Source organism: Schistocerca cancellata, chromosome 6, assembly GCF_023864275.1.
Source record: "Schistocerca cancellata isolate TAMUIC-IGC-003103 chromosome 6, iqSchCanc2.1, whole genome shotgun sequence".
Taxonomy (NCBI): Eukaryota; Metazoa; Arthropoda; class Insecta; order Orthoptera; family Acrididae; genus Schistocerca; species Schistocerca cancellata.
Window position 1 is genome coordinate 486,123,027 of NC_064631.1, and position 25,626 is coordinate 486,148,652.

At 40.7% G+C, this 25,626-nt stretch overlaps 1 long non-coding RNA gene across 1 annotated transcript in view; it reads right to left on the bottom strand.

The window, feature by feature from the left end:
- Positions 1–25,325, bottom strand: part of LOC126190943 (uncharacterized) — a 434,286-nt gene extending 408,961 nt beyond the window's left edge. Inside the window, exon 1 of the long non-coding RNA XR_007538300.1 lies at positions 24,953–25,325. This is a non-coding gene — a long non-coding RNA (uncharacterized LOC126190943). The remainder of the gene's footprint in view (positions 1–24,952) is intronic.
- Positions 25,326–25,626: the final 301 nt, after the last annotated feature.

Sequence of the window (25,626 nt, forward strand, 5' to 3'; positions counted from 1 at the left end):
ATATTCTTATAGTACGCCTGAGAGGCCCATGGGTTGACATGTCGAACGTTGTCAAGAAAGTCGTCCTTCTGAACATCACCTGCGAACTGTCGTTTCCGACCGCGAGACACGTGGGGATCAAAGCACCCAGGGAAGGGGTGGTTTCAATCAAAATGGTTCAAATGGCTCTGAGCACTATGGGACTTAACATCTGTGGTCATCAGTCCCCTAGAACTTAAACCTAACTAACCTAAGGACATCACACACATCCATGCCCGAGGCAGGATTCGAACCTGCGGCCGCAGCAGTCGCGCGGTTTCGGACTGAGCGCCTAGAACCGAGGGGTGGTTTCATTGGCGCCCTACACACCACCCCCTGAGGTCTTTTCGTGTCGGTTCTGAGAGGCAATGTTTCTGAAATGTTTCCCTCGGCCGTTTATAAGAAAAACCACGTGATTTCAACTCTGGGTGTAGCGGTTCTGACCTCCATCACAGATGAGGTAGAAGTAGGGGGTGAAATGCTGGTAAGAGGGAACGTGACGACCTTCCCATCATCTGACACGTCCATGGCGGCGTCGAACAGAATTGCAAAATTTGGTGCCAATGTGACAGCATTAACCCACCTCACATCCTAAATAAACTTCTGGGCTTTGTCGTTTATTGCGTGTGTCGCCGAGCCCAAGGGTGACGTTGCAGGACGACCACGCTTTTGCACAATAACAGAGGAGGGTTGTAGTCACCATTGGGCCAAATTTCAAACCTATGCGTCGGCGTGGGAGACAATCACAGGGTTTCGAGAGAGTGATCCGTTAACTTTGTTGTGTAGTGTTCCACACCGCGTTTTCTAGTTTATGTGAAAGTTAAGTATTGTCAGGATTTTGATACAGTTTTCACTAGTAGAGTGATTCACGAGCAACGTTTGTGTGTACGATAAGGTGTCTTGCCAAGGTTAGTGCTACCTGTGTGAAGCCAGAGTGGGTAGCTAGTCTAAGGTCTATCCACAGGAGTTGTGGATTTGGGTTTCTAGTGGTGGGGGCTCGATTATACCAGTAAATAAACTTAGGTAGATCTGAAGAATGCGTCAAGAAAGTGTGTATAGACACTTCTGCACTCATAATTTCATTGGAAACTACACTGAAATATCTGTTATGGTGAATCAGCTCCAACGAATAATTTGATGCAATGTTTAAGGTATTTTATTGTTCAGTAGCAGCACTCACGCCCCACACAGTTCATTTTCTAAATGCTGTTTATTAGACCTTTGGTTTTTGAACCATGCAGCCATCTACAGTCACAAATTCACTCTCCTAGGTGAACACTGAAATTAACAATTACAGTTGTTTAAGATATATGTTTACGTACATCTGTTCAAACACGTCAGTCACGTACAATTGAAACACTCGTTGGAATACTACTAGTAGTTTTGCTTAACACAAGCCGTATTGAAGTGGCTTAAACTTCATTCGAGCAATTATTGTATATGACCTTGAAAAACACCTACCCTTGAATCAGGTTTTGCGGGCACTTCAAGATGCAATTGCAATTAATGTCTGCCGCTAATTAGCGACGACATTTTCAATTTGCCATTCTGTCCCGCTCTCTGTTGTCCACAGCGACAGCGGTGGGGCTGCAATATGGGATCGCTAGTGTTCTTGAAAATCCATTGCTATCGCATCCTTTGTAAATTTACCTCCTAGCACAGTTTCATAAAGGCCGCAGTGCCTCGTTATCAAAACAATCATAATGGTTTTCACTCTGCACAGTTTATTCTTTCGTAGCTTGGAAACACTAACAATTTTTTGTAACACCAAAATAAGTGTATGAATCATTTACTTAAGCAAAAATGTTCGACGGTCAGTGCACATCAATAATAGTTACAAACTGCTGTATGCTACCATAGACTATCACAAGTAAGTGTAGTTTTCCTAATAGCTTTAGTCAGTTAAGATCGTAAGCACGTTACCTGTATGTTAGGTGCGTTGCCTACCTATCGGGCGTTACCTCATTTCGATCATTTTTTTGCGTATGCTGTTAGTGTCTCACTAAACTTTCTTAAAAATCGGCAGCGTTGAACCGTCTAGAAACTGAGTGAGGACATGTACAGGGCACCGCCGTAACGTACGGAGAATCTTTGTTCTACCTAGTTGTCCTCCTGTCTGTTGCTTATAAATAAACAGTATTTATAGCAAAACTGAAACTGTCAGCGTTTAATTCACATTTTATTCGAAAATTAATCTGCTACGTGAGAGAGAGGTACCTAGTAGGGGAAAAAAAACAATAGATTCTATCATGTAGTACTAGAAAACGGAAATTCATTAAAAATGAGTAAAATTAAAAAGAACACAAAACAAAAACATATCGAACATTGCTTCAATACTTCGTCGAGGTTACATAAAACATGTTTCTCTTATTCGTAAGCAACTTTCACGCATATTAATAAAAACAGGAAACTCTTTCCTATGATCACGATGAAGAATGTTACATAAAACATGTTTCTCTTATTCGTAAGCAACTTCCACGCATATTAATAAAAACAGGAAACTCTTTCCTATGATCACGATGAAGAATGTCCATTGATTACAAAATAACAACAGTAATTATATAGATTTTTTAATGTTTGTGCATGTAAACTGCCCTTGCATCAAAAGTAACTGCTTTGGTTACATAGAAGCGCAGAAGTTGCGTGATCAACTAATTTTTATTACTTATATAATTCAATTTGTATTTTGTAAGGATATAAAATACACAATGGACTAAAACTGAACGCTACGTGGTTCTAATTATGTGCAAAACAAACAAACAAATAAACAAAGAAGTCTCCCAGTTTCTGTCAAGAGCACATTTATGTTTCTTTCTCTGCTAATGCCATCAATACTATCGGTAATCTTACCATTTACTACGCCATCAACTCTCGTCAGTAACAGTAAAATATGATGCCGAGTCGCTTTTCATCGCAATATCTGTTTACGTCAGCACAGTTACGGAATTTCCAACTGAAATATGGTAGTGGGTAACATTAACACATCAAAAATGACCATCACGATCGCACAGCGTGTTAGTAGATTGTTAGATTGTATAAAACAGGCAACAGAGCAAAAAAACTCTTCTACAAATATTCAGTGTTCACCATCACAAGAGGCGTCAGCCATAGGATGACATGGATGATAATATAATCGATGCATTGTCTTCATTGCCATAGTCAATAACACTGAACAATATTAACCACTAAGAAAACGTATTTACTATACATTAGACTAACATTATCAGCATATTTTGAAGAAGATTATAAAATTCTAGGCAGAGTCATACTGTTATTCACATTACACAAAAAGAATCGTTGACTACTTGCTGCTTAATTCTTCTCTTATGGTAATGGATCAATTGTTAGATAGTACATGCTACTTTTACAACAGCAGTTCACAGATTTATATTTAGATGCAAATAACGTTAATAACTCGTAAGACATGTGACCTGCACAATCCGCATGAGCCAAGGGCCTCACCAAGGTACAGCAGCTTGTGTGCCTCAACGATACGTGAAGGCGTACCGTAGGTGCAACCACAACAGAGTGGAGAGGCCAAGCTAATCTATGTTTTTGAAGAGGGCTATACCTTTTTCAGTAATTGCAGGGCAATAGTCTAGCTGACTGACTGATGTGGCTCTGTGACATCAGCCAACATGACCTTCCTGCGCTGGTACTGCGAACAGCTGAAAGCAAGTGGAAACTACAACCGTTATTTTTCCCGAGAGCATGCAGCTCTGATGATGGTGTCCTCAGGTGCAAAACAGTACCCCATTCAGACCTCTGTGCAAAGACCACTCCGGAAGATATCGTCGTCAGGAAAAGCAAAACTAGCATTCTATGGATCAAAACGTGGAATGTTAGATAACTTCTTTGGGTAGGTAGGTTAGAAAATTTAAACATGGAAATGGACAGGGTGAAGTTAAAGATAATGGGGATTAGTATAGTTCAGTGTCAGGAAGATCAGGACTTACGGTCATATGGGTATACGGATGTAAATACAAAATTAGAGGAAATGCAGGAGTACGTCTAATAACGAACAAGAAAATAAGAATGTGGGTAAGCTACAATTAACAGTCTAGCGAATGCATTACCGTAGCCAAGTTGACAAAGAGCCAACACTCACCACAATACTATAAATTTACATGCCAACTAGCTCCGCAGATGAAGAAGTGATTGAAAGAATGTACAGTGAGATAAAAGAAATTATTCAGATACTGAAGGGAGAGAAAAACTTAATTTTGATGGGTAAGTGGAGCTCGGTAACAGGAAGAGGAAGAGAAGGAAAAACAGTAGGGGGCTAGGATGAAAGGAATGAAAAAGGATTCTGCCTGCTACAATTTCGCACAGATCATAATTTAATCATCGCCGACGATTTGAAAATCGTGAAAGAATGTTGTATACGTGGAATCACTCTTTAGACTGTAAATCATTTTTAGTGGCGTATGTGAACCCTAATTATAATTTACTGGTTATCATGAAGAAAGATTGAAACTGAAGAATTTATAGAAAGATAGGAAATTTAGAAGATGGGACCTGGATAAATTGAAAGAGCCAGAAGTTGCCGAGACTTTCTAAACGAGAATTAGGCAAAGATTGAGTGAAACGCAGGAAAAGAACATAGAAGAAGACGAAATGGTAGCTTTGAGAGATGAAATTGTGAAGGCAGCAGTGGATCAAATAGGTAGAAAAACAAAGTCTAATAGAAATTCCTGGATAACACAAGAGATATTGACGTTCACTGACGAAAAGAGAAAATATATAAACGCAACAACGAAGCAGGTAAAAAGGAATACAGACGTCTAAAAATCAGACTGGCAGAAAGCTCAAAATGGCCACGCAGGAATGGCCAGGGCACAAATGCGATGCTGTAGAAGCACTCATGACTGGAGGAAAGATAGATGCTGCATATAGGAAAGTTAAAGAGACCTTTGGAGAAAAGAAGCAGCTGTATTAACATCAAGAACTCGTATGGCAACCAGTACTTAGCTAAGAACAAAGAACTGAAAGGTGGAAGGAATACATGGAAGGGAAACACACATGAAGGTAATTTTAAATAAAAGAGAGAGAATGTAGATGAAGATGATCTGAGGTGATAAAAACTGTTCCATCTGGTGTGCAAAATATAAGGCGAAATACCCTCAGACTTCAAGAAGAATGTACTAATTCCAATTCCGAAGAAGGCAGAAGCTGAAAGGTGTAAATACACCCAACTTTCAGTTTATGAAGTCATGGTTGCAAAATACTGACACGAATTATTTACAGAAGAATGGAAAAACTGGTAGAAGCTGACCTCAGAGAAGATCAGCTTAGGTTACGAGAGATACACGAAAACGCGAGACAATACTGAGCCTACGACTTATGTCAGAAGATAGCTGAAGAAATGCACACCTACGTTCACACCATTTGAACATTTAGATAAAGCTTTTGACAATTTTGATTGGAATACTTCCTTTGGAAGTGTGAAGCTAGGCAGGATAAAATGCAGGGAACGTATGTTTATTTATATCTTGTACAGAAGTCAAACTGCTGTTGCAAGACTCGACAGACATGAAAGAGAAGCAGTAGTTGAGAAAAAAAGTGAGGCAGGTTTGCGGCCTATCCCCGATGATATTCAATCTGCACATTAAACACGCAGTGAAATAAGCCAAGGAGAAATTTGGAAAGAATATCAAGAGTTCAGGGAGAAAAAATAAAAACTTGACATTTCCCGGTGACACTGTAATTCTGTCAGAGACAACAAACGACTAGGAAGAGTAGTTGGTGAGTTGAATGGAACAGATAATGTCTTGAAAAGAGGTTATAAGAAGAACATCAACGAAAGTAAAAGAAGGGTAATGGAATTTTGTTGAAATAAGTCAGAGGGTGCTGACAGAATTAGGTTAGGAAATGAGGTACCAGTAGATGAGTTTTGCTATTTGGGAAGCAAGGTAAATGACTGGCGAAGTAGTATAAAGTGCACATCCGCTGTGGCTAGGAAACTATATCTGAAAAAAATGGAGTTTATTAACATAAAATATAAACTAAAGTAACAGGAAGCCCAAATCTAAATTTATGTGTTAGGAAGTCTTTTCTGAAAGTATTTGTCTGGAGTGTAACCATGTGCAGATGACAAACGTCGACAATAAGCAGCGTAGACAGGAAGAGAAAAGAAACTTTTGAAATCTGGTTTTACAGTAGAAAACTGAAGATTAGATGGGATGTATAACTAATGGGAGTTACTAAATCTAAATTTAAGCAATTGTAATTACCACCAACACCCATCACAGAACTTAATAGAACTATAAAAATTCTAAAAATTCGAAGTTCGTAAGGTGTTGGAATTTCAAAAGAATTCTGGAAAGTTGTTCTACTTAATAAGTAATGTCCTAAGTGATATATGTAATGCATCACTGGCATAGAGAATTTTTCCAGACGATTAAAATAAGCAATTGTTAAACGTCTTCGTGACAAAGGTGCCAAGAAATACTTAAATAATCATCAAATTTATTTACTGAGATCTTTTTCCCAAATATTCGAAAAAGTAATGTATTCAAGAGTAGGCCCGCATTTAAGTAGAAGCCATTTACTTAGTACATCACAGTTTGGATTCCAGAATGGTAGCTTGGCTGAAAATGCTGTTTGTACATTCATTCATCAAATATTACAGGTCTTATATAATAAAACATCGCCAGTTGGTATTTTCTGTGATCCTTCCAAGGCGATTGATTGTTTAGCGCATGTTACACTCTTAGAAAAACTCAAATTTTATGGAACTGGTGGCTTCAACACAACTGGTTTAAATCACACATAACAATCATAATGCAAAAAATGGTGCTGAACAATTCAAACGATGTTGGTTGGAAGCGTAGATTATTTACTGAGTGAAGGGGAGAAATAACAAAAGAACTCCCACACGGCTCAATTTTGGGACTAATCTTATTCCTTACGTATTTGAATGACCTCCCACTTAAGATTTGGTACTTTTTGCATAAGTACTAGTGTTATAATAAGTCCCATTAGAGAGGAAGCCAGGAGAGGTCATTAACGATGTTCTTCAAAGAATTTTGAGAAAACACACTGTATTCGGTTATCTACAACACACAGTCATACCAACAGTTGATGTAGTACATGAATAGTAGTCAGTAAATCTGGTAGAGTGCTCCAAATTTTTGGGTGCACGTATCGATGAAAACTTGAACTGGAAAAAGTATATCACTGAGTTTTTCAAACAATTCAGTTCATCTACTATTGCTCTTCATATAATTAATAGTTTTGGAAGCAAACGAATGAATGAATGAACCTCCTGGCGTATTTTACATTTTTCCACAATAATGTCTTATGGAATAATTTTCTGGGGTAGCTCCTCACTTAGAAGCTACTGGTTGCACAAAAGCGAGCAGTAAGAATAATATACAGTGATTATCCATAGTCGTCACGTATATATCTCTTCAATGATTTTTCCATTTTAGCTGAACCGTTCAAAATGGTTCAAATGGCTCTGAGCACTATGAGACTCAACTGCTGTGGTCATCAGTCCCCTAGAACTCAGAACTACTTAAACCTAACTAACCTAAGGACGTCACACACACACCCATGCCCGAGGCAGGATTCGAACCTGCGACCGTAGCAGCAGTGAAGCTCCGGACTGGAGCGCCTAGAACCGCACGGCCACCGCGGCCGGCAGCTGAACCGTCTCAAGTCATATATTCGCTAGTAAAATTCGTCGCAAATAATTCGTTTTATTTTTAGAAGAACAGTAATGTCCACACCTACAGCACTAGAGGAAAATGACTCTTATTACCCGTTACTGAAGCTCTCAGTGGCTCAGAAAAAAAGTTAAATAAGCAGCAACAAAAGTTTTTGGTCATTTGCCCAATGACATAAAATGTCTGACAAGCAGCAGATCATGTTTTAAATCTAACATAAAATCGTTTCTCCTGGATATCTCCTATTCCGTGAACGAATTTTTGTTTAAACTCTAGCAGCTTGAAAAAATCCTGTTTTTGTATGTAGTCAGATGAGCAGGATTAGAAAGAAAGTGTTCATTAATGTTAACACTAATCAAGTATACATAAGCTGTAAACCGACTCGTTCCACATCATTTCGAAAAGAAGAATCGTTCAAATGATATCTAGAACACGTTATTAACTACCTAACTAATCGGGGAAGACTGAAGTTCATGGCTCAGCTTGAGTAAAAGAAGGGACTGATTGATAGGTCACATTCTGAGACGTCAAGGAATCTTTAGTTTGGCAATGAAATGAGGAAGGGAGGGGGGGGGGGGATTCTTGAAGGAGATCAATGGATGAACACACTAAGTAGGTTCAAATGCATACAGGTTGTAGTAGTTATTCGGAGATGAACAGGCGTGCAGAGAATGGAATGTCCTGGAGAGCTGCATCAAACTAATCTTCTTCAAGAGCAGAACAACAAGAAACTACACAAGGATTAATGGACTGCATGCACATTAACGTGTATGGACGTACATTATACGGGAGAAAATCATAGTCTAATCCATGCTGAACTAGAAAAATAAATAAATCAATAACCAAAATAAAGGAATCTGTGAAATCAAACGCCACCGCAGGGCTATGCTTAGCGCCATGTCACTCCACCCCATGTATTGTAAAAAAAAAAAAAAATAAAATAAAAAAAAATGGTTCAAATGGTTCTGAGCACTATGGGACTTAACTTCTTAGGTCATGAGTCCCCTAGAACTTAGAACTACTTAAACCTAACTAACCTAAGGACATCAGACACATCCATGGCCGAGGCAGGATTCGAACCTGCGACCGTAGCGGTCGCGCTTAGAACCGCTCGGCCTCATCGGCCGCACATGTATTTTAACATAACTGGATCATCATCGGAGTGTATTCCATAGGTTGGTTGAGACTGCGGCTCTCCTTAGATCGTGCAAGTGTGTGGGGATGATTCCTGCAACGTAGCACTACTTGTTTCAAAACTGAGTCCAAATACACTCAGACAGGTTAATTTAAACAGATACCGCAGACAACAGCACCGATATTGTCGGTTCCATGTGAAAGGTTTCCACAGAATAGCCACTGTTTGATAGAGAATTATCGGCTTTAAACTTGTGACACTGGTTGATGTATATAGCACATGTATAAAATACTTCTTATTACTTTATTTACTACAAACAATCGATGTTATTGGTGTTAATATTCACAATAGTTTCTCTGATAAGTATGAATACCATTTGTATATTTCGATGTTAGTAGGCTTGAGATTTCAGCAAACACGTCAGTAATGGTACGATTATTTACCGATGGACTTTGAGGCACTCGTCTTCACAGCTGGTTTCGTGTTCCGCTGGCATTTGTCGCCTGTGTAATTACTCTTCTGACATTAACGACGGCAAATCTAATTCACAGTAACATTTCCTACATTAAAAAAGAACAAAACCAATACGGGAGACATGTGTAAGGATATTTACAGCGTGTTTAAGCATATTTATAGCTCACTTTCTTCTGCGCTGTACATGTGAACAACTAGATTACCTTCAGTTCAGTTCCTCGTTAAATCAAATTTTACTGATTATAATCTGTGCAGTGCTGCTTCTAATAAAGAAGAGACACTGAAGATGATATAGTTTCACAAATTATCTCGAAAATGTTACCCGCTGGGATAATATAAATTATTTCCGCTGACAGCTATAACAAACCGAGGCTGTCTCGTTCTTCTAAATCGTTCGATACCTCTTATGGTCGAATTCTCGCGTTCTTCAGTTTTTGTTCAAGAACTCAGTTTTTCATTTCTTTGGTCTAGTTTCTTATTTCACTACCCGTTTTACAAATTATGGAAATATAAGCCTGATTTACACAAAAAATAGGTGAATTCCGAAAAAGGTATCACCCTCATATTTATCACGATCAGTTCAAATAAAAATAAACATAATGATATTGTACAAAGTAACAATATTTTTAATGCAACGAACATTTACATGAAATCAGAATGCCATCGATGTCATTAACGACACAAAGAATATTTATTTTACTGAAAATACTCAAATACATGTCTGGCTCTTTGGAGTTGTTATTCGCGCCGTTACTGCCGGTAGTTAGTTGGAAGTTTTTGGTTTTGAAGAGGAAAGGTGGGATATATTGTGCTAACATTTTTAAATGGTTGTCATAAAACCGCGAGATCAAGGGTCAGTTTATATTTAGCTGTATTTAAAAATGCTGGCAAATATTACCGGTGCCGAAACAAAGAGCTGGCAGTCAACCAGCAGTATTAAAACAACATAAGTGTTTTCAGCATTTCCAGACGGGATCCGCATAATCTAATTTCAGATCTTGAAGAAACTGAGTCTATTGCTGGACGACTGCAGCCAATCCAAAAGCTGCGTACTGACATAAACATACAGCACTCACACGTTATGATTATTATTATTAATGTCCCAAAAATAGTGATGATTCACTGAAATGCACATTGTGATTTTATTCGTTTATTGGTAGGTCGTCTATTGTATGTACATTTTATACATTGTACGTATAGGATGGTTACTGAAAATATGCAACATGACATAAACAGCTTATGCACCTACATGAATGTAGTAGTCATATTAGTCACTCATTTTTGGTTGGTTTTATGGTTGGAAGGATCACACAGACGTTCATGAATATTTCTTTTGGATCGATAAGAGCGACTGCATGGATGTGGCATAGTTCCATGTAGGCTGAAGCTTCGACATCGTGAAATGAACTGCTAGGAAGAGGTTACATAGGAAACACACAGAAGATTCAGAAATTGGAGAAGACTCTGATGCAGATAATATAGCTACTGTTTCTACAGTAACTGATAGTAGTTCGAGTAACACAGTGTCAAGTGGACCAGTGGGTAAAACACATCTGTACGATGCAGTATGTGGGGTAGACAGTTATCTTGTGCTTGAAGAAACTGATTGTGGATTTATTTGCATGGTTCAAAGTTAGTTGTGAGCCCCAGTCCTTTGCGGAACGTCTTCCTCCTGAGGGCATATGTTTACTAAATCGAAACTGATAATTTCGTGCAGACTTCCACCACAGATTTTGTGCTGTTGATTCATTGGTATGAATTTTCGCACCCCATAACTCAAGGTTGACGTAGAAATACGTAATATTTGAGCAGTTTCATTGATTACTATTCCCAAAGAGCACATACTACCATGTACTTCATTGGTTTGCTGGATAGGTCATTTTGTCACTTAAAGGTTAAAGACGAACCCATCGCAAAATTTTGACTCCAGGGCTGGGCGGTAGGTTGGAGAGTCCTGTACTGAAACTACACAGCGCTTGAAAAACTCAGCAGCGATGACAGGCATACATAAGTGCTACTGGCCCGAACAGTGACAGACCCCTTCCTGCTGAACCCACTGGATTGCATACTTGGGACGCGCTTAGGTAGGGAGCTGCTTGCGCACTCTTCTATGACGACCATCGAGCATCAGGTCAATCCTGCACTCTCCAGTGGAGAGAACCCGACGACTCTGATCCACGTTCCATTCCAGGTGTTCACTTGGACACCTCCTTCGCGCACCACATCTCTGGGGATTAGTACGATTTATCGTAATGGATGCCTAGAGCCCAAATTGACCCTGTGGAGACGGCTGCATACTGTCTGGGACGACGTCGCCATACCAGTGGTCTCAATAAAGCAGGGCGCATTTCTGTAGATTCTCCTCCAGCTGCAACAGAGTCATAATTTGTAGTTAGCTGTCGTCAGCTGAAGACGATCGCAGGCGACCACTGCTACGCAGATCTTTCATGTTTTGTATATAATGTAAGAAGCTCAACGTTCGAATCACCTAAGTGTTGTGTACGCCAATTCGGCGTGGAATTTCCGATGCTGACAACCCTCCTTGCCGAAAAGTAACAATTCGCTTACGGCGTAACCTTGAAATGACCCTCCGTGTCACGTTGACACTCAACAGCGTACACAAGCTTCACTGTCCCTTTCAAGACTGGACACAGCGTGCTTTGCTGTACTGCCCTGAAAAATCAGGTTTAATTTCAGATACATTACAGCGATAGATATATGTACCGATTTTCTGTTACTAAAAGAATATCGAAAAAGGAGGTTCCGACAAAAGTTGAGAGTGCCGCAAAAGTCGTTTTGCGTGAAACGATAGCACTTTGTGAAAGATTTTTTTTTATTACAAAGCCATATTTTGTGGACGGACGTTTTTATTTCAATAAACCTCTGAGTACTAAAAATTGCTCATAATATGGCACTTACCTGCGCTCTTCCCCTTAACGTCCAAGGATTGGACAAAAATATGGAAACACCAAAACAACGACATGCCTAATACGATGTAGGAAAACCGTTGGAATTCAAAATAACTCCCAGTCGTGTCGGAAAGGATAATTATAGATCCTTTATGATTTTCAAGGGAATCTTATACCATTCTTCCTGAAAAATAGTGAGATGTTCAGGTAATGATGATGGAGCTGGATAGGGATCACCGATCCTCCTCTCCAAAGTAGACGATAAAAGCTCAAAAACATTGAGGTCTTCTGATGTGATGGCGTGGAGAGAAGCAACACTTCATCCTCGAGCTGGCAGAACCAGTCGTGGCCGAGGCGAGGTGTGTGAACAGTGGCCCTGTATTTCTAGAACACAGTATCACCATTGAAAAACATTATGACATGGGATTGATTTGATCAGCCAAACTGATCACATTATCCTTGGCAGTAATGCGTCCTTGCAGAGAAACTATAGGGCTCAAACAATATCGTGACACAGCTGGCCACTCTTGGGACGTAAACTCGGCCAGAAGTTGGAAATAGTGTGAAACAAGACTCATGCAACCAAATGAGTTTCTTTTATTGCTCTGTAGTCCAGATTTTATGCTTCGGCACCCCGTTTTCCTCTTATGGGCAATTGCATCACCGAAGTGCGGTTCTGCATTTCCAGTTCGCCCTGCTATTTCCTGCCTATGGAGCTCCCTTAGAGTTGTTTTGGTTCCGACAGGGTCCGCGAGTGCGACATTCATTTCTGTAGGGACTTTTGCTGCCGTCGTCTTCTTAGTTTTCGTCACACTCTTCTTCAATGACCTTCTGTCTGCAGAAACGCCTTAACCAATCTGTATTTGCAATTCGAGTGTTAGCTGACTTAGGTGACATAAAAATGAAAAAGCTTGTCTACTTTCCCTACTTTCATTCCATAATGTCATATGGTATAATATTTTGGGGTAACTCTTCAAGTCAAACAAAAGTTTTCAGAGTCCAAAAGCGTATAATACGTATTATTTGTGGAGTAAATTCACGGACGTGCTGTAGAAACCTCTTCAAAGAACTGAGTATACTAACTACTGCCTCTCAATATATTTACTCCTTCATGAAATTTATCCTAAATAATATATCTCTTTTTCCAACAAACAGCTCAGTTCATACATACAATACCAGTAACAAAAATGATCTGCACAAGGACTTAAAAGCACTTACTTTAGTTCAAAAAGGGGTCCACTACTCAGGAACATTAATCTTCAATAATTTGCCAGCAAACATAAGAAATTTAGTTACAAATAAAGATCGGTTTAAAAGGAGCCTGAAAGACTTACTAGTGGCCAACTCCTTCTACTCCAATGACGAGTTTTTTAATAGAAACAAATGATGTATTGTATATATTCATACTATTAGTATTGTCATTTCAGCTTAAAATAATAATAATAATAATATTGACATGTTCCACATCCACGAAGATCTCCTCAGCACGGATCTATGGAACGAAAAACTAATCTAACCTAATCTAATCATCTGTCACGACCGCTCAACACACACTTTCGTCCACGTTGTGACTTAGCGGATGACATTTGTCCGCTTTCGCTGTATGCGGTATAAATCTTCGGTACAGTGCTTCTTGAAACATCAAATGCTTCTTCTCCCTTGGTTACGGAAGTATCCATCATACGACAATCACGTTCAAATTTACTTAGCTCCGACGTAATGCGGTCGCAGCTACACACTAGACTGTTCTGGCGACGACTGACACTTGCGGCGTATTGAAAACGTTGCACAGGTGACGTTCGCGATCAGATACAACAGCGCAACCTGCAGACTTTACTAGCATCTGCATTTATGTCCAAGCATGGGTTTGTCGCAGTGTTTCCATATTTTTGTCCAATCCTTGTACTTCGATATTTCTCTCAAAGAGCCTCTCTTACGCAATCTCGGTGGCAATCATAAATTAAAGTTTTTCATACGACGGACGCTATAGTATGCTCTTTAAATATCACTTCCACAATCACGCCGTTTTTCCTGCCTACACAAACGCAGCGCGTTATCTTGGTAGTAGAATCATCTAACTGACAAAATCAGAAAAGTAAAATCGATTATGGTGTATGGAAGCGGTAAGATCACTACTGGGCATGTCATATATTATTGATTTAGCAGAAGGTGTTCTACATCTGTATTTAGATGACTAGTCTACAATTCAGTTTAGACGTTAGCAGAGAGACCATGGAACCACCTTCAGTCTATTTCTCTACTGTTCCACTCTCCCATAACGCGCGGGCATCACGAACGCTTAAATCTTTCCGTACCGAGCGAGGTGGCGCAGTAGGTAGCACATTGGACTCGCATTCGGGAGGACGACGGTTCAATCCCGTCTCCGGCCATCCTGATTTAGGTTTTCCGTGATTTCCCTAATTCGTTTCAGGTAAATGCCGGGATGGTTCCTTTTAAAAGGCACGGCCGATTTTCCTTCCACATCCTTCCCTAACCCGAGCTTGTGCTGCGTCTCTAATGACCTCGTTGTCGACGGGACGTTAAACACAAATCTCATCCTCCTCCTCCTCAAATCTTTCCGTGCGCGCTCTGATTTCTGGTACATTTTCGAACTCGGAGGAGAAAGTTACTGATTGAAATTTCTTGAAAGGACCTCACCGCAACGAAAAACACCCTTGTTTTAATGACTACCACCCCAACACAGGTATCATATCCGTGACACTCTCTGCCTTCTTTAGCTATAATACAAAGCGAGCTGCCCTACTTTCGACGTTTTCGATGTCGGCTATCAGTCCTATCCGGTAAGGCTCACATATCACTCAGTACTACTTTAGCAGACGACAGACAAGTGTAGTGTTGGCAACATTTTTAGTAGAGCTCTTACATTTTCTAAGCGTTCCGACAATAAAACGCAGTCTTTTATTTTTCTCCTCCGCCACATTATCTATATGATCGTTCCAGTTTAAGTTATTTGTAATTTTACGCCCTAACTATTTAGCTGGATTGAGAGCTTTTAGATTCGGGTGATTTATCATGCAATCGGATGACCTCGTGCTTTTTATTATTAAGTTGCCAATTTTTCGCACCATACAGACATCTCGTCTAAATCATTTTGCAGTATGTTTTGATCTACTGATGAATTTACTAGACTGTAGACGACAGCGTCAGATGCAAACATTCTAAAGCGTTTATATAGATTAGGAACAGCTAAGGGCCTATAAAACTTTCTTGGCGGAACACAAGATATCACTTCAGTTTTGCTTGATCATCTTCCGTCAATTGGTGTGAATTGTCACCTTTCTGATAGGAGTCCACTATACAGTCGCACAACTGAGATGATACGCTGTACGCACGCAAATTCATTAGAAGCCATTAATAGTTAGTTCTAGCTACAAGTTTTTCGAATGCGAATTGTTTATTGCTCGCTAAAAATTGTAATAATTTGTAATTAACGTATTACACAAGCACATTATTATTATTTTTGTTCATTGCATTTTTCCTTTCTCACTTCATGTGTTTTTCGTCTTCACGAATTGTTTGCTATCGCCTCTTAGGTCTTGGCGACTTATATGCCACTGCTAATTTGAGACGTTGTGTGTTGTCTGTCCTCTGCACGTATTCGTACCATATATTAAGGCACTCAGTTTTCTTTGTAGGTGTTCTTCCCAATATCTCTCCCTTGCGTGTAATGTGGAATAACTGTTGCGCTCTTAACGTTGATGCCTCTGCTTTTAATTTCACCAAAGATTTTTAGTTTTTTATGTGCTTCCCAGAATCATTTCTTTTTCGAGTTCTTCGCATCCTTCCTGCGACGATTTCGCCTTGGTTTTGCTCCGCTTCCTATTTATTTCGTTCCTAAGTAACTTCATTGTTGTAGTGAAAGGTCTCTGCTGGATTCCTTTCATGTTAATTTCTTAAATCTGTTGTCATTTACGGCATAAATTCCTCGTCTAAATTTACTGTGGCGTTTCTGACTATCTGGGAGGAGACTGAGTAGTGGAACGTGTTACTTTTACACATAAACAAGAACGATCTGTCACACTACTACACTTTAAAACACAGTTTATATGTAATTCATGTCACACAGTCTCATACGGAACCTACATCCGCTTTCTTTTATATACTGTATATGATAAGATACTGTCATCCCCCTTCCCTTCTGTGTGAGAGGATAAATGAGCAAATGTATTTCTAGTTGCATGCTTGAGCGTAGCAGACAAGCCTGTCTGCTAGAGAACAGTAGGACCAACGTCGGAACAGGTAGCTACGCTTTCTAAAAGCAAAGAGGTTTCTATGCTTAGTATAATCCTGTCTGTCCCTTGTCATGTTGGTATAGGAAGCTGCCCCTCTGGCCACTTCCGTTTGTATTTGTGAGCCACCCTCAAGGAGGACCAGGTCAGTCTGTCCGTGGCGAGCGTCTGAAGTGGTAAGATCTCTGGCTAAGCGCGTGTCTGCTAAGTCCGTAGGACAATGGATTTCTTAAGTTCAGCCTTTATTTCAGGTTTAGCTCTAAAATATCTAATGTTATCTTAAATTGCAACGCAGTGTATTTCGAGTGTGAAGTTCAGAATATTTTCCAGTAGTTGCTTTGTCACTACTTTGTGAGTAAAGTGGAACCACGTGTTGATCAGTAACTTTAACTAAGATCATCAATCTTAAATGCGAGTGTGCGTGAGATTATAACATATCGTCTTGACAATATTTTTCAATATAGCAACTTTTCTTTATGTTCAACCCACGTGGGGTGTACTTTGTGAGACCACTACCATGTGCTTATATAATTGTTTGACCCATCAGGTTAATAGTAAGACGTTAGTAACCAATTCGAGGTTTTTCTTTTGTAAATTGCTTTTCGATCTAATTTATTTTAATTATCAAAATTATTGTGGAGTTACACGCTTTGTGTAAACCAAGTTGACCACGTGAAGCATGTGGTGTAATCATCAAAGTAGCCCCCAGCTATTCTTTTCGGGAAGATTTCACAGAGAGTTAGTATGAATTTAGTATACCAGTGTGTGGTAATTACATGACGGACAGGATTGTGCTACGAACGTAACTTCTTTGGGTGAAAATTGAATCGGTCGGTTGCGGTTAATTTCCTCTTGCATATGTTTCAACGTTCTTCGTGTGTTATTTTATGAATGCAGTGTTGTATGCAGTCTCCCAATCTTGGCTTCGTATTTGATGTGTTCCGTAAGATTACAAACTCACATTTTCCACAATCCTAAATAAGGCACCAGTTTATTTATGAATCAAATTTAATATGCTGAAATTTCAATGATCAATGTTAAAATAAATTTCCAAATATAAGCTGATTTATTTCTTTATATATATATATATATATATATATATATATATATATATATATATATATATATATATCACCGGTTGTCGTATGACTATTAAAAGATTATAATTAATGTTAGTCTGGTTGGGAATTTGGTAAGCTAGACTGGGTACCTGGTGAAACAGTTGCGCAGTAATGCAAGGTTAACTTCCCCAGACAGCTCACAGCTTTTAACCCGCTTTTATTGTCTACCAGTTCCGCTTACACCACAAAATAAAGCAACAACGTTATAGTAGTCCTGTCTTTTCCTTAGTATTTTTCTACGTCCTTCTTTCGTTAATCAACTGAAGAATTTCTTCTATTAGCCGTGGTTTCTACGGACTTACCTTCCATGTATTTCTTTTTGTCTGTCCGACTTCTGTGATTGTCCTTGTTGGAGAAGTCCATTTCTCTTCATCGCGAGAGCGTTACAAATCTTATAGAAAGTTTGAAGTGGGACGCTCTTGCAGATAGACGGCTCGCTAAACGGAAGGGGCTGCTCACTAAATTCCGAAATCCGATCTTCACCGAGGATGTAGAGCATATATTATTACCACTAACTTTCAAATCGCGCAATAATCACCACTCAAAGATAAGGGAAATTAGAGCCCGTACTGAGGCGTTCAGAGTCGTTTTTCCCTCGTGCGATCCGTGAGTGGAACAGAGGAGGGGAGGGGGGGGGTAAATATGACTTTGGCACGAATTATGCCCTCCGTCACACTCCGCTTGGTGGCTAGCGGAGTATATATGTAGATGTAGAGCTGAATTGCCTATTTCGGTATTTATTATCACAGTATCTAAAACCTTAGATAACTTCAAATGCACATCATTATTCCACAGCACTTCAATATCCCTCTTCTTTCCACGTTGATTCTACCGAAAGGTTCTATTCTTCATCATTAATACACCGTAATCTGAGTCTGCCTCAGCTCCTGGGCACGTCGTACAGTTCAGTACATGATTTTGGACTCCGTCTCCCCATGATGTAATCCAGTAGGAATCTTCCCTTATCTGTGAAATCATTTACAAGTATATCTCCACCTTCTGCGGAAACTGAACAATCTTTTCGCTGTTACTACCTGAAATGTACTGCAAAACTCAATTATTCTTTTCTCTCTCTCGTACTATTGAGCCCATATTGTCACTTAACTCTTTCTTCCATTCCTTCCCCTACTATGGTGTTCCAGTCGCCCACGATTATTAGATATTCATCTCCCTTTACATACGGAATTAAACTTTCAGTATTCTCATATACGTTCTCCATCTCTTCATCTTCTACTTGTCACGTCAGCAGACAGTAAGTCACTGTCTACCCTACCTTCTTAATGATGACGAATTCTACTCCCATTGTCACCAGATATCCTTATCTTCAATTACCCCATTATATGTAGATTCAGCCTTTGCATTTTCCTTTGCAAATTTTCTAGCTTCCGTACGGCATTCAAAATTCTGCCATTCCACACCCCAACTCATAGAATTGGCATTCCTCTCCCAGAGATCTGATTGGGGGACTAATACAGAGTGTTTCGCCAATGGGGAGATCATCAGACATTTTCAGTTAAAGGCCTCTTGTCCTGTAGATACACATTATGTGAACTTAATCAAGCGCCTTCCATTGCCTGCGATAATTGCTGACCTTTCCGCCTTTTAATGACAGTTTCACACCCCGAGGGCAAGAGAGCGCGCCGGAAATCTCTTTGACAAGCCGTTGGCAGAGCAAGGGTGGTCCCTTATACCGAAAGTCTTCGACCGCATTTCTAATCATTTTTATTCCAAATTTAGGCAATAGCTGCCATTCCACCTGGGACGCAGAAGGTTTCTGATTGCTGCTCAAAGACGGTTCCTCTAATCCACGGTGACCCTGCCTAAATACAAGAGCTACCCGGAAAGCAAGGTCCGACTGAGGAATGGAAACCGCAGTGAAAATCCGATGAAGCTTTGCATTGGTGTGTTGGACAGCGTCTCTAGTACGCCCGTAGATCGCGTCACATCGCTCTTTTCAGTTCTGAGTGCACAGTGAGCACGTAAGGATGCTTAGAAATAGTTTCCTGCCAAGTGTGAGTGCCTGAAATGGATTTCGCCTGATTTAATGAAGCTCACACAACGTAATTGTCATGCATTTCCTTCTTCAATTCTCGGCCGTATATTCCACGGCCAATGAGGACGCCCCTGCAGCGTTGTCGATGGGAAGTGTTTGATCGTCCACCACACAGCCAGAACTTGGTTCCCTCGGATTTTCACATCTGCTCACATGAACCGTTGGCTATGTGGACAACGTTTTGGCGCAGACAACAAGTTGCAAAACTGCGTAGACAGTTGACGGAAAGCCTGCTATGTCGAGGGTATTCGAAAGCTGGTACAACGCTACAACAAATGTCTCAGTCGGAGCGGCGACTGTGTAGAGAAGTAGCTGGAAGGTGTAGCTAATTGTTGCAAATAAATCATTTTTGAAACTTCCTGGCAGATTAAAACTGTGTGCCGGACCGAGACTCGAACTCAGGACCTTTGCCTTTCTCGTCTCCTACCTGTGAGGACGGGGCGTGACTCGTGCTTGGGCAGCTCAGATGGTAGAGCACTTGCCCGCAAAGGCAAAGGTCCCGAGTTCGAGCCTCGGACCAGCACACAGTTTTAATCTGCCAGGAAGTTTCCCATCCACGCACATTCCGCTGCAGAGTGAAAATCTCATTCTTGAAACATTCCCTAGGCTGTGGCTAAGCCTCGTCTCCGCAATATCCTTTCTTTCAGGAGAACTAGTCTTGCATGGTTCGCAGGAGAGCTTCTGTATAAAGTTTGGAAGGTAGGAGACGAGGTACTGGCGGAAGTAAAGCTGTGAGGACGGGATGTGAGTCGTGCTTGGGTAGCTCAGTTGGTAGAGCACTTGCCCGCGAAAGGCAAAGGTCTCGAGTTCGAGTCTCGGTCCGGCACTCAGTTTTAATCTGCCAGGAAGTTTCATATCAGCGCACACTCCGCTGCAGAGTGAAAATCTCATTCTGTAAATCAGTTTTGATTTTCACTGTGCTTTCCGTTTCGTGACGGTCGGACCTTACTTTCCGAATAGCCCTCGTGTACCGCACAGTAAACAGTTCCCCCTGTCATGTACTTTACAAAATATGAAAATAAGATGTTTATCAGAACGAGAGCATGAAAAATATATTCAGATGGTAATCGACCGTGAAGTATTACTGTGTATCTGGATTACATATAACAGAACTTTAGAAGGTGCAGCAGAGTCAACATGTAAATGTTTTTAGTTGCAAGAACTTAATTGTTTAGCTGCAGCATGACTGTTGCGAAACAACGAGCCATTGTGGTCACTGGCTGCCTGATTTCCCACCGCCCCGCAGTAAATCCATCTGCGAGTTTTCCTACTACGTGGCTGACATATTATAGTAAAATTTCTCCCGTTGTACTTGAACCAGTGACCTTTGTTCCCTGCCATAATGTAGCGCAACACTTTGTCGCCGGCAAAACGTGCGGGTTTTTAACACACCTGTTTACCTGCTTTCATCGTCAGATTTTAGCGGTATCCACGTCTTCTACGCATTTCTTTCGTTCCCCTGTTTGCAGGAATAATTGCACACTGTCCGTTACAGAACAACGGACGAACCAAACATGCTATTGTGATACTCTCATTTAGTTTCTTATAGTCACGTGCAATACAGAATATTCAGAAGGAACACAAGAAAATGAATGCAGAACAAACTATTTCGGATTGCCTTAACAAGCTGAGAGGTGGTGGTTGGTTGAACATTTTTTACTTCCCTATCGTACTGCATTCTAGATAACTCCATACATTTCCCACGAATATTCGTAAACCAGGAAAGGGCAGTCAGGACGACTATTCCGTCAGCTAATTACACTGCGCCTTAGGAATTCTTCTTCTGACATCTCCATACACACACTACCCTGTGGAGCACTTACCTTACAGCAGCAATCAATCTAAAGGAACTACAAATTTCTAGAGAAAAAAAAAACAGACTCAAATACGGTTTGAGCTCACTTCTTTAAACACTGTAAAGAATCCAGAATGAGATTTTCACTCTGCAGCGGAGTGTGCGCTGATATGAAACTTCCTGGCAGATTAAAACTTTGTGCCCGACTGAGACTCGAACTCGGGACCTTTGCCTTTCGCGGGCAAGTGTAGGAGACGAGGTACTGGCAGAAGTAAAGCTGTGAGTACCGGTCGTGAGTCGTGCTTCGGTAGCTCAGTTGGTAGAGCACTTGCCCGCGAAAGGCAAAGGTCCCGAGTTCGAGTCTCGGTCGGGCACACAGTTTTAATCTGCCAGGAAGTTTCACTGTAAAGAATGTTGCGCATTTTTCTGTAGCTTCCATTTTAAGTCTGCTTCTAACAAAAATGAAAAATGTTACTTACAAACATTGGGCATTGACACATAAATTAAAAAGCATCAATGCAGGTTCGGGAACTTTCGCTGTAATGTAGTATTCATATTTATGTAGGAGCCTGCTGACGAAAGTCTCTAAAGTTTTACATTTTTTTTAAATTTTTATCTCAATATTGGTCGTAAGTCGGTATGCTATGGATTAGACCACGTCCGAATAAGCTATGACTCGTACAATATTCTGCTCCTTTAACAAACTGAAAAAGACTAGTACCTTTCTTGGAAAGGAGGACAGTAATAATACATGTAGACAGCTCAAGGATCAAGATCTGTAACCGACTGCATAGTACTGATGGGAAACCGCCCTAGCCCCACTAGTGAAGAGTACTCATATTTTAAGAGGAAGTTATAGACAAGTTGGTCATTATGTAGTGAGGCTGAAGAAATGGCACTGACTCGCTGGTGCTAAAACACGTACTCCAAACATCCAGCTATTTTACCAAGTAACCGTGAACCAGAAGATATTTAGAAAAAAGGTACAGACTGCGTTTGTTATTAAAGCAGAGAACACACCTGTTGTATAAGAGCAGGTGTACACAACATCTCGACGAAAAAACTAAGGGAGACACAGACTTAAATACAGTGGAATAACGTTAAACAATATGTATTTAAAGCAGCTTCAAAAGTTCTGGGAGCAACAAAGCCAAAAAAAGACAGGTTTAGGAATATGGAATGAGAACATCGTGTTGGGACATGGTTTATTGAGTTCATTTAAAATAGCAAATAGAAAAATCTAAATTTCGATATCAAGAAAAGCAAAGAATAGTAAAAACAGTCATTAGTAGTGCACTGGGAGAGGACTGAAACATATTCATTAATAATATGGAGATTGATGTGGTTGGACATAAAATTATGAAAGGACATAATAAAAGTGTGACGAGCATATCCTAATACATTTTATTGAAGAGAAAACTTGGAAACATAACAGAAATGCATGGTGTAATAACGATGTAGATGCCAAGGGATGGAACAGTTCATTATTGAACTTGAGGGAGCATACTCTTTGACAATGTCAGAGATGAAACACCTTCAGGAAGTCTACGAACGGGAAGGAAGTGGGTATGAAAATATTAGTGCAAAATTGGTAAAGTATGCTGAATCACAAATGAAAGAGTTTGTTTAATATTTGTCGGTGTCAAGGAAGAATCCCACAAATACGAAAAGTAGCCAGAGTCGACCCATTAAAAAAATTGAAACAATAGTCATTTAAAGAAGCATAAGTGTACTAAACACTGAGTAAAAACTATACCTAAGAATGTTAAACAACAGTACGAAGGTTTTGAGGGAAATAAAACTTAGTGAAGTGTATCAAGCTTTTAGGAGAAGACATTCATGAATTAGTAATGTTTTTCTATTAAATTAATTAATTGGAAAGTGCATAAAATTCAGTATAGCTACTCGTATGGTATTTCTAGATTTCAAAAAGGCTTTAGCTTGACTGAAGAGGAAACTCCTATGGAAGTAGTGTAGGAGTAACTGACTTCTGAAAACCAAGTGGTGAGCAATTACGAATCAAGTCATCCTACAGGAACGCAGGCTCTGTCCTAAGCTTTTTAACACGTATCAAGACGAGGTCATATGAAGTTGGAAAGAAGATGTTTAAACCCAAGGGAGCAGAGACTGACATTAGAATATCACGGTTGATTCTTTTTGGTAGTAACCTTTTAGTTGTATATTCCACAGCAGACAGGCTGCCTTTCGCTGTTCGTAAACCGAATCAGATCTGCCATGGGTAAAATTATGAATGGCATTGACAAAAAAATACCCTGGTAGATGAGAAACAGCTGCCGATGATACGCCAGCTATTTTAGTTATTACGACTGGGTGCCAGTTACAACTATGACAGAAAGGGGAACAATTAGACGCACTCTGACAGGAAGAACATGAGTAGAAACACGACTCAAATTTTACGAAGTTATGGAAGTAGCAGAATTGATGCATGGCAACAAAAAATGGTAGTGGCCAAAAACGACAAAAGCCATATACAGGCAGCATAGATGAAATTTTTTAGAATTATACAACTCAGACACCGGATAAGATACAAAACAATGTACTTATAAAGGGATTACATTTTTAAGTGTCATTTAAATAGGATGGAAAATATCAGAATACCGGCCACAAGTCGGTGGGTAGAAAGGAGTACCGGAAGAGCTAGAAAGTGGTGGGAAAGGGATCGAGTCATGTTGCTTAAAATTCCTTGGAAGATGAGAAAGAGAAAGAAAGAACACACGCTTTGCTGTTATCGACTTGGGAGCTGTTTAGCTCTGGCAGTCACCTTTCGTCACGGTATTCACGTTTCGCTCCGCTGCAAATACGTGTATTAAACTGAGCCATGTATTTTGATATCACAAGGAACACGGACTGAATTCGTAGACTGGTGTACCTCGTCAAAGCCAGCAATAAATCAGCATGGGGAATTTGGCGCTAGTTGTTAACAGGTGTCACACATAGCTAACGCCTTTTCAGTAGCAACAAAACTTGACTTCATAGGTTTTCCTTGTAAAATACGTCTATTTTAACGGCGAAGTCCAGAAGAATTTAGTCGTATGCTGCTGCAAACGTCGGTTTAGAAAAAGCGGAATTCTGCCAGTTAAATTTCGCCGCCAGCAAAACCTGTCTAACCGGAGAGTTGGTAGTGGTATTTCTATCTAGCAGTCTTGGTTTGATATGTGACAACATTTTAGGTCAATTAATGTCACACATCCCAGTTTACACAAGGAGGGATGAGCAGTTAGAGGAAACACAGCGGCAGACACCGCCGAGGGTTTTCCCCCGCCTGTTAGTCACCAGCAGTTGCTTCGACCACGGACTAGCTTTCGTAATGCAACCGCTGTAAACACCTTGTAGTCCGATTTTCCTCGTGTTACCAACTTGTAACAAAAAATAGTATCTATAAAGCAAGAACTTCCGTGAAAAGAGGGATTCTACACAGGACGTGTGCAAGATGCCATGCGTTAGAGAAGCGTGTGGTGGCAGGGAAGGCGTGCGAAACGTTAGAGTAGGGCGCGGGGTGGACTTACCACTCTTTCTCAATTGGAGGCGCAGGGAGGCAGCTCACTCTATTGACAGTCGCATCCCGACTGAATCACACAGACGCACGCACGCACACAGACGCAGATGCGCGCGCGGACTCGCACGCACCCTCCCCCGCTCGCTACGTCACTTCCTGCTGTCTGTCACTCGACACTTGTTGCTCTCCGTCGCGTCTGCGCTCGTTTCTTCCGCCTCGCCTCGAGAGATCTCGCTTCCCCGCCCTGCTACACGAGTCGTCTTTATTTCGCGAGTCGCGCCGTGTACTTGGATCCCCGCAGTGAGTAGGGGAACAGCCGTTGCCGATCTGCAACCGGCAACTGTCCTTCCTGCAGCCAACCCACCGCCTCTGGCCTGCGCACGCCGGCTACGCTTGTCTGACGGCCTCGCCCCGCCTGGGATGGACCTCCGTTACTGGCGCGCTCTGTGAGCAGGACGACCAACTAACCGGTTTGCGCGCATCGATTAGTTGGCGGACGGGGCACGTGGCGGCGCGCTACGTTTAACTTTGGACACTTCGTTTGCTGTCTGTTTTATTGCTAACAAGGTAACCTCCCCATCGCACCCCCCTCAGATTTAGTTATAAGTTGGCACAGTGGATAGGCCTTGAAAAACAGAACACGGCTCAATCTAGAAAACAGGAAGAAGTTGTGTGGAACTATGA